Source organism: Drosophila ananassae (assembly GCF_017639315.1).
Source record: "Drosophila ananassae strain 14024-0371.13 chromosome 4 unlocalized genomic scaffold, ASM1763931v2 tig00000054, whole genome shotgun sequence".
Lineage (NCBI taxonomy): Eukaryota > Metazoa > Arthropoda > Insecta > Diptera > Drosophilidae > Drosophila > Drosophila ananassae.
Window position 1 is genome coordinate 4241818 of NW_025319037.1, and position 15453 is coordinate 4257270.

Genomic DNA, 15453 nt, shown 5'->3' on the forward strand with positions numbered 1-15453 from the left:
GAATTTTTCTTCAGGTTCTTTCGAACCGAAGTCACCGTCGCCATATAGAATTGAAAAGGATGTGTCTTATCCAGTTCAGTGTCTTTATTCGAATGAATTATTGTCTTACCCTAAGGCTTGCTAGCTGTCGGCGCAGCGGCAGAGCAGCCATTTTATATATTTTATATATAAGTAAAGTTACAGTATGTAGAAACGGGCAGAGAGTTATTCATGCACATATGTAGAAACTTAATTCATTTCATAATGAAAGACGAGCTATACACAGTTACAAAGTTATCAAATAGTTTTCAAAACACTTAGGCAATAAACTCGTATGGAATCGGAGCCAGAGCGATAGGCTCCTCCAACTTTTTAACGAAATGTGCCTTTTTTGGTTGCTCCGGCTGCCGCTTCAAAGTAACCCAATGGCCCTTTTCCTTAGCTTCCTTTAACAATCGCTCGTTCTCCTTGACACGACAAAGAAAGTCCTCCCGGCACTTGGAGTGGTGGATGTGCTCAATGCGTACGTTAACACGCTTAGCTAGGATCTTTCCGCACACCCGTTTACCCGTCACATTGAAGATACGACCAGTCTTGCCATGATAAGCCATGATGTCCCTTAATGTCGACGATGTCTCCTATCTTAAAAACGCGCATGTACGTGGACAAGGGAATAACACCATGCTTGCGAAAGGGACGAGAGAACATGTTCCGGGTGCCTCGGCGGTAACCTTTAGAGTTCGTTATTTTGCTGCGTAAAGATCCCTGTAAGAAAACAGACCGTTAGAAAGCTGGAAAATCCTTTTCATATATCGACGTCCACGCGGTCGTAAATCTGGGGAAAAAGAAGCACGCGTATCCAAATAAAAGTCAAGCAGAATAGCCATTAACCTAGACAAAGAAGCAACGGGTGCATTCGAAAAACTTAAAAACACGCTTATCTCTAGGGATGTAACATTAGCGTACAACTGAACACAGTTTTAGAACAGAACCATAGACCAATAAAATTCATATTACGTACCCTCTCGAAAACCGAAAAAAATTACGCTACGAATGAAAGGGAAATGTTAGCTATCGTATGAGATCTCTTAAGAGAAAAGACCCCTGACCTTTTCGATTAGTGAATTACTTGTGTATTTTAATAATCAAGGACTGTAGACAGGCTGAGGCAAGTTGATATGAATAGTCTGAAAGTTAGTTTCTGATGTTTTTCTTGTGCATTATTTTCCCGGATTGAGTTTTAATTGTAGTGTCATTATTTTCTTTTACTGTTTCTTTCTATAGCGTGAAGTAAGTTTGGTAACTAGTCTTTTGTCGATTTTTACATGAATTGTACCTCCTTGTATATTGTTTTGGCTGTACTTTATCCTGATTATGGTACTCTAAGTCGGCTACCTGTTTTTTTATATTTTTCCCCTAATTTCGGTCCGCTGTTTCAAATAGTTTTCAAACGAAAGTTTCATGTCTTCTGTGGTGTTCGGAGTGGACCTTCTAAAAAACACCTCAACTGGTTTTTCCTTTATTACTGAATGGATGGACCTATTGTATTCTTCGACTGATTTGAAAATTAGGTCTTCAAATGTAATTCTCCCGTTATCTTTTTTGATGCATCTCACGATTTCCGAAAGTGTTGAATGAAATCCTGAGCATTACTGGTAGAACCGTATGGGGCTGTTGTATGGACTGATATTTTAAGTTGATCTTCTAAAAGGAATCGAATCGCCGCAGAGTTTAAGGCGCGTTCGTTGTCCATTACTACCCACTTGGGCATGCCGAATGCTATCAGCATTTCTCTCAAAGGCATTTTAATGGCCTCGGAGGCCCTTTAGTTTAATATCTTAATTTGGGCGTATTTTGAGAACTTGTGGAGACCAGTTAGAATATTATTTTTTTCTGTAATATAAATGTCTATGTGAATGATTTCTCCTGGGTACTTAGGGATGGGAGTTGGTTGGATTGCCCCCTTCGGTGGGTGTCTATCGTATGTGGATTCTCTACATATTTGACAAGATTGGACTATTGCCTGAATTTTCCTTTGAGCTTCTGGGAAGAAATATTTCTTAAATATCAGTGTTTTGTTTTTTCGTTCGCGTCCCTGTGTACCCTTTTGTGCTCTAATGCAATAATCTGATTCTGTAATGTTTCTAAGGGTACATCTTCAACCTGGTTACTAGTAAACCTGACTTGAAGTGTATAGGGTAAATTGCTTGAAATTTTCTCATTATTTTTCTGAGGTGTGGATACCGTTGATAATTCTGGGATCTAATCGGACTCGGAGTATATTTATAATTTCCTGTTCTGTGTAAGATTTCTTTTGTAATATTATAAATTATACGAATCAGTGTTTTCTTTTAATAAAAAATTTGGTTTTTAAATACATTGATCGGAGCTTCAACAGAGAATATTTTGTGAGAAACTTTCGTCACTGCGAATTTTAGAATCTGTATGGATTGAATTAATTTATGGCCGAGCTCTGGATAGGGCGTCTGCTACCAAATTAGCCACACCGGGTTTGTATTTAATCTCGGGACTATATTTAGCCGATAATATCTCTCCAGCGTTTAAGCTTGGCATTATGATTATTTGCACTATTCGAAAATGTCAAGTGTTGGTGATCTGTGTAAATTGTCACTTTAGAATATCCGTACAGATAATTTCTTAATCTTTGAAGAGCCCATACAATAGCTAACATTTCCCCTTCGTTCGTAGCTTAGTTTTGTTCTTTTTGAGGGAGTACGGGAAATTAATTTTATTGGTTTATGGTTCTGCCTCAAGATAGCACCTATTTGATGCGGAAATTTCATGCGACTGTAGTAAGTTGGAATTCCTTCGTGAAGTCTGCGTAACCTGCGTGTTACATCCCTTGAGATAAGTGTGTTTTTAAGTTTTTCTAGGTTGACAAAGCACATGGACTTGACATGTGTTGGTCTGCGTCAAGATCTGCACTTGGACTTTGGAATATTGCTGGCGAATTTTTTAATCCGAATGGTAATCTGGTAAATTCATATTTCCCTCCATTCACCGCGAATGCAGCTTTTTCCATGTCTGACTCCTTAAGTGGTATTTGGTGAAATCCGCTTTTAAAGTCTAGTTAAATTGTTTCCTAACTAGGGCACAACTGTGCAATTATTTGATCTATTTCGGAGATGGGGTCTCGATCGGATAATGTGACTTCGTTAAGCTTTCTATAATCGGTTTTTTTCGGGACTACCGAAATTGACCCAAAAATACCCAGTTGACCGTGAGGGACTAATAATGCCATCTTGTAGCATTTCTTGAATTTGCTTTTCTACTTCTTGTTTAAGCGATGCCGAATATGGGTAGTGTTTTCCGTAAATTGGGGTATCGGAGAAAGGTTAAATTTCTCCTACAACTCGGGTTGTGTAACTTAGTTTAGTTTCGGGGTCTGCGAGTAGGTTTTAATGGGTATTAGTGAATCCTTTTATTATTTCTCTTTGAGTTTCTCTCATATGATCGTCTGTTGGGCCGATCTTGTTTACGGCTTGTTCCGCTAGTTGGTGAATTTTAATTTTCCTGCCTTTTTCTAATATCAGAACGTTGTTTTTAATGTCTATTATTGCTCCTAGTTTCTTCATAGTGTCACTACCTAGTATTCCATGAAAAGTCTTCAATGTATTTAGTAAACAGAATTTTAGTGGGGTGTCGGATATGTTGGGAAGTTTAACTATTGTATGTTAAGTTATTTCATTATTCCCTCCTACTGAGTTTACTGTAAAATTGTCAGGATTGGGTTTTGGATTTGGCAAATTTTGGAAAAATTTTAGACATTTTCCGTTCTCCGTGGTTAAATTAAAATAGGGTAAGGAGGAACGGTTTATTTGAAAAAATATAATTTTATAATTAATTCGTGTTTTGAATGTTTTCGAAGCGAAATTGTTATCATGGGGTCTATTCATATATTAAACATATCGTAAACAAATAGGTATTAGCTTTGGGTGTGGTCTAGAAGGTGGGTTGGGGCAGAAGGAAGCTTGCGCTCCTGATTGGTTTTTATGAATTTGATGGGGTGTGGTGGTTCGGGTTAATGGTGTTTCAAACGGTCTTGGTGGGATTGTGGGTTTCTGTTCTTGACTTGGATAGTAGGTCAGATTTGGTTGAAAATTTTGTTTGGTCATTCTGGGTAAGACTTCAGACGTGTACCCCAAAGTGGGTACAAAATTATGTCCTCCGGAGTATACGGCTCTTGGGGTCTAACCAATCCTAGTGTTCTGATTTTCTATTTGGTCGCAACGATGTAATGCATGGCCTAAGTCGAGAGGCTCTTTAATAGTCAAAAGTTGAGAAAGACTGCCGTTCATCGTTGCCTGATTGCTCCATCGACATTGGGTTCACTGAGCTTTCCAAATATTTTGGTGTTTTCTTTCTATTGGCTTTCATTGAATCATTGGCTTTCATAATGATCAGAAGCATAATCAATGCTTACTCAGCGCACGTATCTTTCGAACCATGTGACCCTTATTTGTGCCACAGCATCATATTGTGTCCGGTGCACGGTGCACTCAATGTGTTGCATAAGCTCTATTGCTGTTGTTGTTAAGAACGTTTGCGCATATGACGGGACTTACGGGCATACGAGCAAACATACGGGCATAAAACCCGTTTAACAATGTAAAACCACGGTGACGAACCCACATGCCACACCAAAACTATTTTTCATATAATTTCTCTAGCCTGACAACCAGCCAGGCCGCGCTTATCCATTGAAATTTAAACTAACAACGAAATGATTTAAGATAAAATTGGGGATATGTGCAAGTAAATAAATATACTTTCACTTCGTAGAATGCCATCATTTCTATCGGCGGCATCGGATTTCTATAGGATAAAAATAGATCTCCTTATAATATAAAAAGAAAAAAATGTTTTTTTATTTGTGACATTATTTGTGTATTTTGTATACAAAAATAATATCATTTGTACTACGTTTAAAGTAGTACATAAAATAATATCTGTTCAAAGCTTTAAAGCTGTTCAAAAACACAATATTAAAAACACATTAAATTTTTTTTGCATTCTGTAGAGTACCATAAATTGAACCAAAACTATAATATTGCTGTAATAAAACACAACTCAACCCCACAGCACTCCTAAGTGCAAAAATAATGTAACCGCCCAGCAGACGTCTTTCACTGTGGAATATTTCCTACATTATTATAGCTACGTATTTAATCAGACATATATAGTAGCATATATTTATAATCACTGTGGACGGAAATCCACGAGGTGATGACCTGCATGCCTAGCGTGCGCGAGGAAACTCTATATATAGTAATGATATACGATAGATAAGCACATAAGAAGCCGGCGTAGCCAAAGCCAAAATTACCTATCAAATACATTACAAGCTTCTATTTTTATACCGTTCGCGATGCGTTGAAGCTTGTCTTTTAAAATTCAAAAATTACTAGTAAATGGTGCAAAAAAAGCTAATTGTTATTTGATTAAGAATAAAAAAGAGATTTCAAGGTAATTTCATCCAAATAACAACACGAAATTATTTATTTTTAGAACGTTATAATATTCATATATGGGCGCATATGAAATGAAGTGAGACAAAAGCTCCATTTTATGATTCGCATTCAATCAGATAAAAGGCGAGAGTGGCCCGCCATAGAACATAGTCTGAGCGAAAGCTCTAACGCTGAAGATAAAGCCCGTTGAAGCGGAGCGGTCGAGAAAAGTCGGCTTGCGAGCAACAATAGAGATAAGATAAATAAAGATAATGCAAACTATACTTATTAAGGAGTTTGGTTCGGTTCCTCTCTCTGCCACCTTGGTGACCATCCCTATTCTAGTTGCCTGCTCTGTGTAGGCGAGATCTTCTAGAGAGAACCATCTCGGTGCCCATCTTTCAACGTGTTTTTGGTCTGAGGGCTCGGCTACGGCTCCTCTCTCTGCCATCTTTCGTTTACGAACGGTGGTCTGTAACCCCATCGTGGCTCTGCGGTGAATTTCCTGTTAAATGCCTCCCCTTCTATTGCCATTTCGTCGAGTTCCTCGGCTAGACTCACCACCTCATCATGCCAAAGATATGCGCATACATATGGCCATATAAAAATCTTCATACGCGGCATGCAGTTCTCTACGTATTTTGCGGACCATACCACTCGATCGAAGAATTTTAATGGTCTACTGTTCCGGCAAACCGGAATGACCAATCCCGCTCTTGCATTGCAACATTCTTATAGTGCACCTGCACCGGGCACGGCTTTCGCGATTTTGCCTCAATGCTTCTTCCTATATTTGGTTCCGGTAGCACCCAACCCTAAAGAACCTAAAGAACTCAATTATGAATTGATTATTAATTATAACGTACTCTGCTTCTCCGCCGAAACCTCGCAATTCCTCTGCTACTCCCGCTCGGTTCCGGCGTCGGCGCTTGTCCTTCAAGATCTCACACTCCAGGACTACACCAGAAGGAATGGGTCAGCCTAGTGCCTAGCAGCCAGTTAAGTTCATCATTCCCTTCGTTCGGACTCCCGCGCTCGTGCCGCTTGTTCCTGCGCAGCTCTCCTTGTGGTTTGGATGCCGTCGCCTTGCTCGCTGCGCGTCAATGGCGGCTCCTCTTGTTGTTGCTGTCGCCGCTGGTTATGTTCGCTACTTCGATGTCACTCTCGGCATAATTTATCCTTGTACTATAGCCGGCACCTGATCCTTGTTGGTCGCCAATTTGCTTTTCACCGATTAGCTAACCAGCATCATCAGATGCTCCACGGCTCAAATATCGCACGGATCATTTCACACTCACAGTTGACTTTAAGGATTTCGTACTCTCTGAAGAGGTCCTTAAGAATTTGCTTAAAAATGCTTGCTTAAATGCTTGCTTTTGAGAGCTTTTGCAGAATTTCTGCGCCTAAACTCTTAGTTCTTACTTGTATTTTGGAGTTGATATTGACGCGCCGAAATAAATATTAATATTGAATTTGGAATTGCTTAATTCGGCTATCAAAAAGCTGGTAGCGTTACAGTAAGTTCCCAACATTGTCTGTTTTTAAAATAAAATCAATTTATTAAGAAGCCCAGCGTACCACGTTGTATGTACGTTAAATTGGAAAAATTAGTCCTAACTGGAAAGAAACAACTTTTTTTCTCGTCAATCATGTTTTTTGATCTGAGTACTAGACTTAAGAACAATCGCAGGGCACCTTTATTCGACGTAAAGATCGACCAAACCAATTCTAGGCCTGCGAAACTGCATATATATCCATTATTCATATTTAATTTAAAGATTTGATTGGTTATTGTAAGTCTCATTTTAAACAAGAAAGGAACCCGACTATTTAACCAAAAATCACATTTTAAGCATCAACCGCTCGACTTCTACCTTTTTGGTAAAATGCATTTGCCGATGAAAGGAAAGCGTTATGCAGACGTAGAGGCCATTCAAAAGGCTTGCACCGGCGTACTGGTGCTTTTGGAACAAGCTGTATTAAAGCAGAAGGAGACTATTTTGAATAAAATAAATTGATTTTGCCGAAAAAACTATTTGTCCTGTTTACTTTGGAACTCACCTTCTATTTATGTGAATTTTTGAACATAAACTGCATCACTGGCTGGATACAAGTATTTGGTATTTACAAACCGCGCACAAGAATTCATATATATATCCGTATTACATATATTTTCTACAACTCAGTGTACGGCTCTGAGCGCATGAGTGGGATAAATTGTGTTCGCCGCGCATAATTATAATTAAATATAATAATTTGAAAAAAAATTTATTTGAAATATAATTTTGGGGCCAAAATTATATAGTGCGTTTCGTTATTTAATTGAGCGTAGTTTTCCAAGGCCATCCACAGAGAGATAAAGAATTGGACATTTCGGAGATCAGCAGCGACTTGTGATGCTCAGTTCCAATTGCTGCCCATTCTGTCTTCAAGTAGACCCAGCTCTCAGTCAGAGTTTCCAAACGTTGCCTCCTCTATCTCTTCCTACGAAGATCTCTTCTTAAGAAGAGGATATTAAGATGGGCTGAGTTTCACTCGGTGTTCTCAACAATCGTGTCACTTACTCATCGGAGCCAGTCTATTCTATGAGCTATGCAGTATTCAGCCGACCTACAGTTGCTGCAAAAAATCCGGCTTGAATGAATTGTGTGTTAGGGCGGTTCTCGACTGGAGAGAAAGACAACGCCCCAAAAGGACGTTGTGAAGATTTCGAAAGGAAGAAAGGATCGCTTGCTATTTTTATTTTTAGGGTTTCAGTCAACCACAAAGCCTACTAGGCGCATCATGCATTCCTCAATCACCTGGCTGTATGATCCGATAGGACTTGTTGGATCTGTCATTACGAAGGCAAAGATCTTTCTTCAGAAGCTATGCCGTGAGAAGTTCCTGGAATGAAAGTCTCCCTCAAGCTCTTCACTCCGATTGGGAGATTCTTTGTTGCGGCTTTACCATGGCCAAGCGTGCTGGGTTTCCTAGATGGTCACAATCATCACAGTCGGAAGTGGACATTCATGTAGTCTGTGACACCAGAATCGAGGCTTGCATTCATGTCGTATCGAAGCGTACAAGGTCAGAGAGTCATTTACTTTGCTCAAAGTCCCGAGTCGTACCTCTATAAACTGTTACGGTTCCGAAACTGGAGTTATCTGGAGCAGAGTTTCTGTATCGTCTTATGTCGGAAGTAGCTCAGTTAAAGGTCTACGATGGGAAGTATTTTTGCTGGTTCCATTCTGCTGAGGCGCTGTCCTGGATTCGGAAGGAGTCCGCTCGTTTTAATGTTTTCGTCGCCAATCGGGTTTCGACAATCCAGGAGTTGCCCAGAACAATAGAATGGTGATATGTCCCTATCTCTTTGAACTCGGCAGACATCCTGTCGCGTGGTCCTCTTTCCTAGGGGTTAATGGATGATAACCTGTGGGCCGATGATCCTGGGTTTCTTCTTGAACTTCAAGATCAGTGGCCAGCAGCAGTTCCATCTGAAAGACCCACTCTGCAGCTAAGGGCAAGGGTTCTGATAATCCAATCTCCGTACGTTGACGTGACAGCTGGTTCCAAGTACGCTAGCTCGATTCCAGCACTGCAGCGGGTATTCGCCTATTTGCAGAAGTCGCTGGCAGTGACACTCACAGCGAGTTCGTCACAAGGGTGTCACTGCCAGCGACATCAAGAACCCACCTACTATTCCGATTAGTGCAGCGTGTGCATTTTTGGGATGAAATGAAGGAGCTTTAGAATGGAAGGGAGATCTCGTCAGCCATCATACTTGCCTCATTCTCTCCTTTTTGGACCACTTTGGCCTGTTGCGTGTGGGCGGTCGTTCAAGGAACTCGACGTTGGGTTTTTAAAGTCGTCATCCAATTATTTTGCCTAGAAGCCATCCAGTTATTCTGGCTAAAATTGTTGCCCATTTTTCAACTGGTCAGTCAGTTTCATCGAGCCTGATGTCCCAAAGCTGAATCCCAAAGCAAAGAGCAAAGTTTCAACCGTATGGATAGCTGGCAGCGTGTTTCTTTCCTACAGCAGTTATTCTGGGCCCGATGGAAGGAAGATTATTTAAGCCTTCTTCAGCAGCGCTCCAAATGGCGTGCGTCCGGCCCTGCCTTGGCTATTAACGATTTGGTGCTAGTCAAGGACGAGAACCTACCCCCCGTGAAGTTGGCTAGAATTCTGGATCTAGTTCCTGGTCAGGATGGGGTGCCTCGAGTGGCGGTGGTTAGAACCGCTTCTGGAACTACCAAGCGCGCAGTGACCAAGCTTTGCTTATTGCTCCTTAAGGATGAAGTTGAAGGACAGGCCTTAACTGGGGGGAGTATGTCGGGTCAGGCAGCTGCCACTGCATAAATTTAATATAAATGTAAAATATATATAAATGTAATAATTATAGCTTATCATATAATCATTTTTCTTAGCTTCCTTTAACAAGCGCTCGTTCTCCTTGACACGACAAAGAAAGTCCTCCCGGCACTTGGAGTGGTGGATGTGCTCAATGCGTACGTTAACACGCTTAGCTAGGATCTTTCCGCACACCCGTTTACCCGTCACATTGAAGATACGACCAGTCTTGCCATGATAAGCCATAATGTCCCTTAATGTCGACGATGTCTCCTATCTTAAAAACGCGCATGTACGTGGACAAGGGAATAACACCATGCTTGCGAAAGGGACGAGAGAACATGTTCCGGGTGCCTCGGCGGTAACCTTTAGAGTTCGTTATTTTGCTGCGTAAAGATCCCTGTAAGAAAACAGACCGTTAGAAAGCTGGAAAATCCTTTTCATATATCGACGTCCACGCGGTCATAAATCTGGGGAAAAAGAAGCACGCGTATCCAAATAAAAGTCAAGCAGAATACCCATTAACCTAGACAAAGAAGCAACGGGTGCATTCGAAAAACTTAAAAACACGCTTATCTCTAGGGATGTAACATTAGCGTACAACTGAACACAGTTTTAGAACAGAACCATAGACCAATAAAATTCATATTACATACCCTCTCGAAAACCGAAAAAAATTACGCTACGAATGAAAGGGAAATGTTAGCTATCGTATGGGATCTCTTAAGAGAAAAGACTCCTGACCTTTTCGATTAGTGAATTACTTGTGTATTTTAATAATCAAGGACTGTAGACAGGCTGAGGCAAGTTGATATGAATAGTCTGAAAGTTAGTTTCTGATGTTTTTCTTGTGTATTATTTTCCCGGATTGAGTTTTAATTGTAGTGTCATTATTTTCTTTTACTGTTTCTTTCTATAGCGTGAAGTAAGTTTGGTAACTAGTCTTTTGTCGATTTTTACATGAGTTGTACCTCCTTGTATATTGTTTTGGCTGTACTTTATCCTGATTATGGTCCTCTAATTCGGCTACCTGTTTTTTTATATTTTTCCCCTGATTTCAGTCCGCTGTTTCTCATGTCTTCTGTGGTGTTCGGAGTGGACCTTCTAAAAAACACCTCAACTGGTTTTTCCTTTATCACTGAATGGTCGGACCTATTGTATTCTTCGACTGATTTGAAAATTAGGTCTTCAAATGTAATTCTCCCATTATCTTTTTTGATGCATCTCACGATTTTCGAAAGTGTTGAATGAAATCGTTCTACCTGACCATTACTGGTTGAACCATATGGGGCTGTTGTATGGACTGATATTTTAAGTTGATCTTCTAAAAGGAATCGAATCGCCGCAGAGTTTAAGGCGCGTTCGTTGTCCATTACTACCCACTTGGGCATGCCGAATGCTATCAGCATTTCTCTCAAAGGCATTTTAATGTCCTCGGAGGCCCTTTAGTTTAATATCTTAATTTGGGCGTATTTTGAGAACTTGTGGAGACCAGTTAGAATATTATTTTTTTCTGTAATATAAATGTCTATGTGAATGATTTCTCCTGGGTACTTAGGGATAGGAGTTGGTTGGATTGCCCCCTTCGGTGGGTGTCTATCGTATTTGGATTCTCTACATATTTGACAAGATTGGACTATTGCCTGAATTTTCCTTTGAGCTTCTGGGAAGAAATATTTCTTAAATATCAGTGTTTTGTTTTTTCGTTCGCGTCCCTGTGTACCCTTTTGTGCTCTAATGCAATAATCTGATTCTGTAATGTTTCTAAGGGTACATCTTCAACCTGGTTACTAGTAAACCTGACTTGAAGTGTATAGGGTAAATTGCTTGAAATTTTCTCATTATTTTTCTGAGGTGTGGATACCGTTGATAATTCTGGGATCTAATCGGACTCGGAGTATATTTATAATTTCCTGTTCTGTGTAAGATTTCTTTTGTAATATTATAAATTATACGAATCAGTGTTTTCTTTTAATAAAAAATTTGGTTTTTAAATACATTGATCGGAGCTTCAACAGAGAATATTTTGTGAGAAACTTTCGTCACTGCGAATTTTAGAATCTGTATGGATTGAATTAATTTATGGCCGAGCTCTGGATAGGGCGTCTGCTACCAAATTAGCCACACCGGGTTTGTATTTAATCTCGGGACTATATTTAGCCGATAATATCTCTCCAGCGTTTAAGCTTGGCATTATGATTATTTGCACTATTCGAAAATGTCAAGTATTGGTGATCTGTGTAAATTGTCACTTTAGAATATCCGTACAGATAATTTCTTAATCTTTGAAGAGCCCATACAATAGCTAACATTTCCCCTTCGTTCGTAGCTTAGTTTTGTTCTTTTTGAGGGAGTACGGGAAATTAATTTTATTGGTTTATGGTTCTGCCTCAAGATAGCTCCTATTTGATGCGGAAATTTCATGCGACTGTAGTAAGTTGGAATTCCTTCGTGAAGTCTGCGTAACCTGCGTGTTGCATCCCTTGAGATAAGTGTGTTTTTAAGTTTTTCTAGGTTGACAAAGCACTTGGACTTGACATGTGTTGGTCTGCGTCAAGATCTGCACTTGGACTTTGGAATATTGCTGGCGAATTTTTTAATCCGAAAGGTAATCTGGTAAATTCATATTTCCCTCCATTCACCGCGAATGCAGCTTTTTCCATGTCTGACTCCTTAAGTGGTATTTACCCAGTAAAATACCCAGTTGACCGTGAGGGACTAATAATGCCATCTTGTAGCATTTCTTGAATTTGCTTTTCTACTTCTTGTTTAAGCGATGCCGAATATGGGTAGTGTTTTCCGTAAATTGGGGTATCGGAGAAAGGTTAAATTTCTCCTACAACTCGGGTTGTGTAACTTAGTTTAGTTTCGGGGTCTGCGAGTAGGTTTTAATGGGTATTAGTGAATCCTTTTATTATTTCTCTTTGAGTTTCTCTCATATGATCGTCTGTTGGGCCGATCTTGTTTACGGCTTGTTCCGCTAGTTGGTGAATTTTAATTTTCCTGCTTTTTTCTAATATCAGAACGTTGTTTTTAATGTCTATTATTGCTCCTAGTTTCTTCATAGTGTCACTACCTAGTATTCCATGAAAAGTCTTCAATGTATTTAGTAAACAGAATTTTAGTGGGGTGTCGGATATGTTGGGAAGTTTAACTATTGTATGTTAAGTTATTTCATTATTCCCTCCTACTGAGTTTACTGTAAAATTGTCAGGATTGGGTTTTGGATTTGGCAAATTTTGGAAAAATTTTAGACATTTTCCGTTCTCCGTGGTTAAATTAAAATAGGGTAAGGAGGAACGGATTATTCGAAAAAATATAATTTTATAATTAATTCGTGTTTTGAATGTTTTCGTTGTTCCAGGGGTCGTTTCCCTGCAAAATTGTTATCATGGGGTCTATTCATATATTAAACATATCGTAAACAAATAGGTATTAGCTTTGAGTGTGGTCTAGAAGGTGGGTTGGGGCAGAAGGAAGCTTGCGCTCCTGATTGGTTTTTATGAATTTGATGGGGTGTGGTGGTTCGGGTTAATGGTGTTTCAAACGGTCTTGGTGGGATTGTGGGTTTCTGTTCTTGACTTGGATAGTAGGTCAGATTTGGTTGAAAATTTTGTTTGGTCATTCTGGGTAAGACTTCAGATGGGTACCCCAAAGTGGGTACAAAATTATGTCCTCCGGAGTATACGGCTCTTGGGGTCTAACCAATCCTAGTGTTCTGATTTTCTATTTGGTCGCAACGATGTAATGCATGGCCTAAGTCGAGAGGCTCTTTAATAGTCAAAAGTTGAGAAAGACTGCCGTTCATCGTTGCCTGATTGCTCCATCGACATTGGGTTCACTGAGCTTTCCAAAAATTTTGGTGTTTTCTTTCTATTGGCTTTCATTGAATCATTGGCTTTCATAATGAGCAGAAGCATAATCAATGCTTACTCAGCGCACGTATCTTTCGAACCATGTGACCCTTATTTGTGCCACAGCATCATATTGTGTCAGGTGCACGGTGCACTCAATGTGTTGCATAAGCTCTATTGCTGTTGTTGTTAAGAACGTTTGCGCATATGACGGGACTTACTGGCATACGAGCAAACATACGGGCATAAAACCCGTTTAACAATGTAAAACCACGGTGACGAACCCACATGCTTCTCTCTCTGCCATCTTTCGTTGACGAACGGTGGTCTGTAACCCCATCGTGGCTCTGCGGTGAATTTCCTGTTAAATGCGTCCCCTTCTATTGCCATTTCGTCGAGTTCCTCGGCTAGACTCACCACCTCATCATGCCAAAGATATGCGCATACATATGGCCATATATAAATCTTCATACGCGGCATGCAGTTCTCTACGTATTTTGCGGACCATACCACTCGATCGAAAAATTGTAATGGTCTACTGTTCCGGCAAACCGGAATGACCAAACCCGCTCTTGCATTGCAACATTCTTATAGTGCACCTGCACCGGGCACGGCTTTCGCGATTTTGCCTCAATGCTTCTTCCTATATTTGGTTCCGGTAGCACCAGACAATGTATGAGTTGCTCGTACTTGCTCACCGCCCTCTGCTTTGGGATGGACTTCTGCATGTACCTCTCTTCGAATCCGTAAGTCACTGCCAGCATTCTTTCGTCCTTGGTCTTCGCTATCAGGGCCCTTATTATTTTCACGGTTCCATTTAAAGGCCTTGACTATTTACAATGTAAAGAACTCAATTATGAATTGATTATTAATTATAACGTACTCTGCTTCTCCGCCGGAACCTCGCAATTCCTCTGCTACTCCCGCTCGGCTCCGGCGTCGGCGCTTGTCCTTCAAGATCTCACACTCCAGGACTACACCAGAAGGAATGGGTCAGCCTAGTGCCTAGCAGCCAGTTAAGTTCATCATTCCCTTCGTTCGGACTCCCGCGCTCGTGCCGCTTGTTCCTGCGCAGCTCTCCTTGTGGTTTGGATGCCGTCGCCTTGCTCGCTGCGCGTCTATGGCTGCTCCTCTTGTTGTTGCTGTCGCCGCTGGTTATCTTCGCTACTTCGATGTCACTCTCGGCATAATTTATCCTTTTACTATAGCCGGCACCTGATCCTTGTTGGTCGCCAATTGGCTTTTCACCGATTAGCTAACCAGCATCATCAGATGCTCCACGGCTCAAATATCGCACGGATCATTCCACACTCACAGTTGACTTTAAGGATTTCGGACTCTCTGAAGAGGTCCTTAAGAATTTGCTTAAAAATGCTTGCTTAAATGCTTGCTTTTGAGAGCTTTTGCAAAATTTCTGCGCCTAAACTCTTAGTTCTTACTTGTATTTTGGAGTTGATATTGACGCGCCGAAATAAATATTAATATTGAATTTGGAATTGCTTAATTCGGCTATCAAAAAGCTGGTAGCGTTACAGTAAGTTCCCAACATTGTCTGTTTTTAAAATAAAATCAATTTATTAAGAAGCCCAGCGTAACACGTTATATGTACGTTAAATTGGAAAAATTAGTCCTAACTGGAAAGAAACAACTTTTTTTCTCGTCAATCATGTTTTTTGATCTGAGTACTAGACTTAAGAACAATCGCAGGGCACCTTTATTCGACGTAAAGATCGACCAAACCAATTCTAGGCCTGCGAAACTGCATATATATCCATTATTTATATTTAATTTAAAGATTTGATTGGTTATTGTAAGTC

General features: G+C 40.3%; 1 pseudogene; it reads right to left on the minus strand.

Moving 5' to 3' along the window:
- Positions 1-219: 219 nt before the first annotated feature.
- On the minus strand, positions 220-8290 carry LOC6505339 (annotated as a pseudogene).
- Between the last annotated feature and the right edge of the window lie 7163 nt (positions 8291-15453).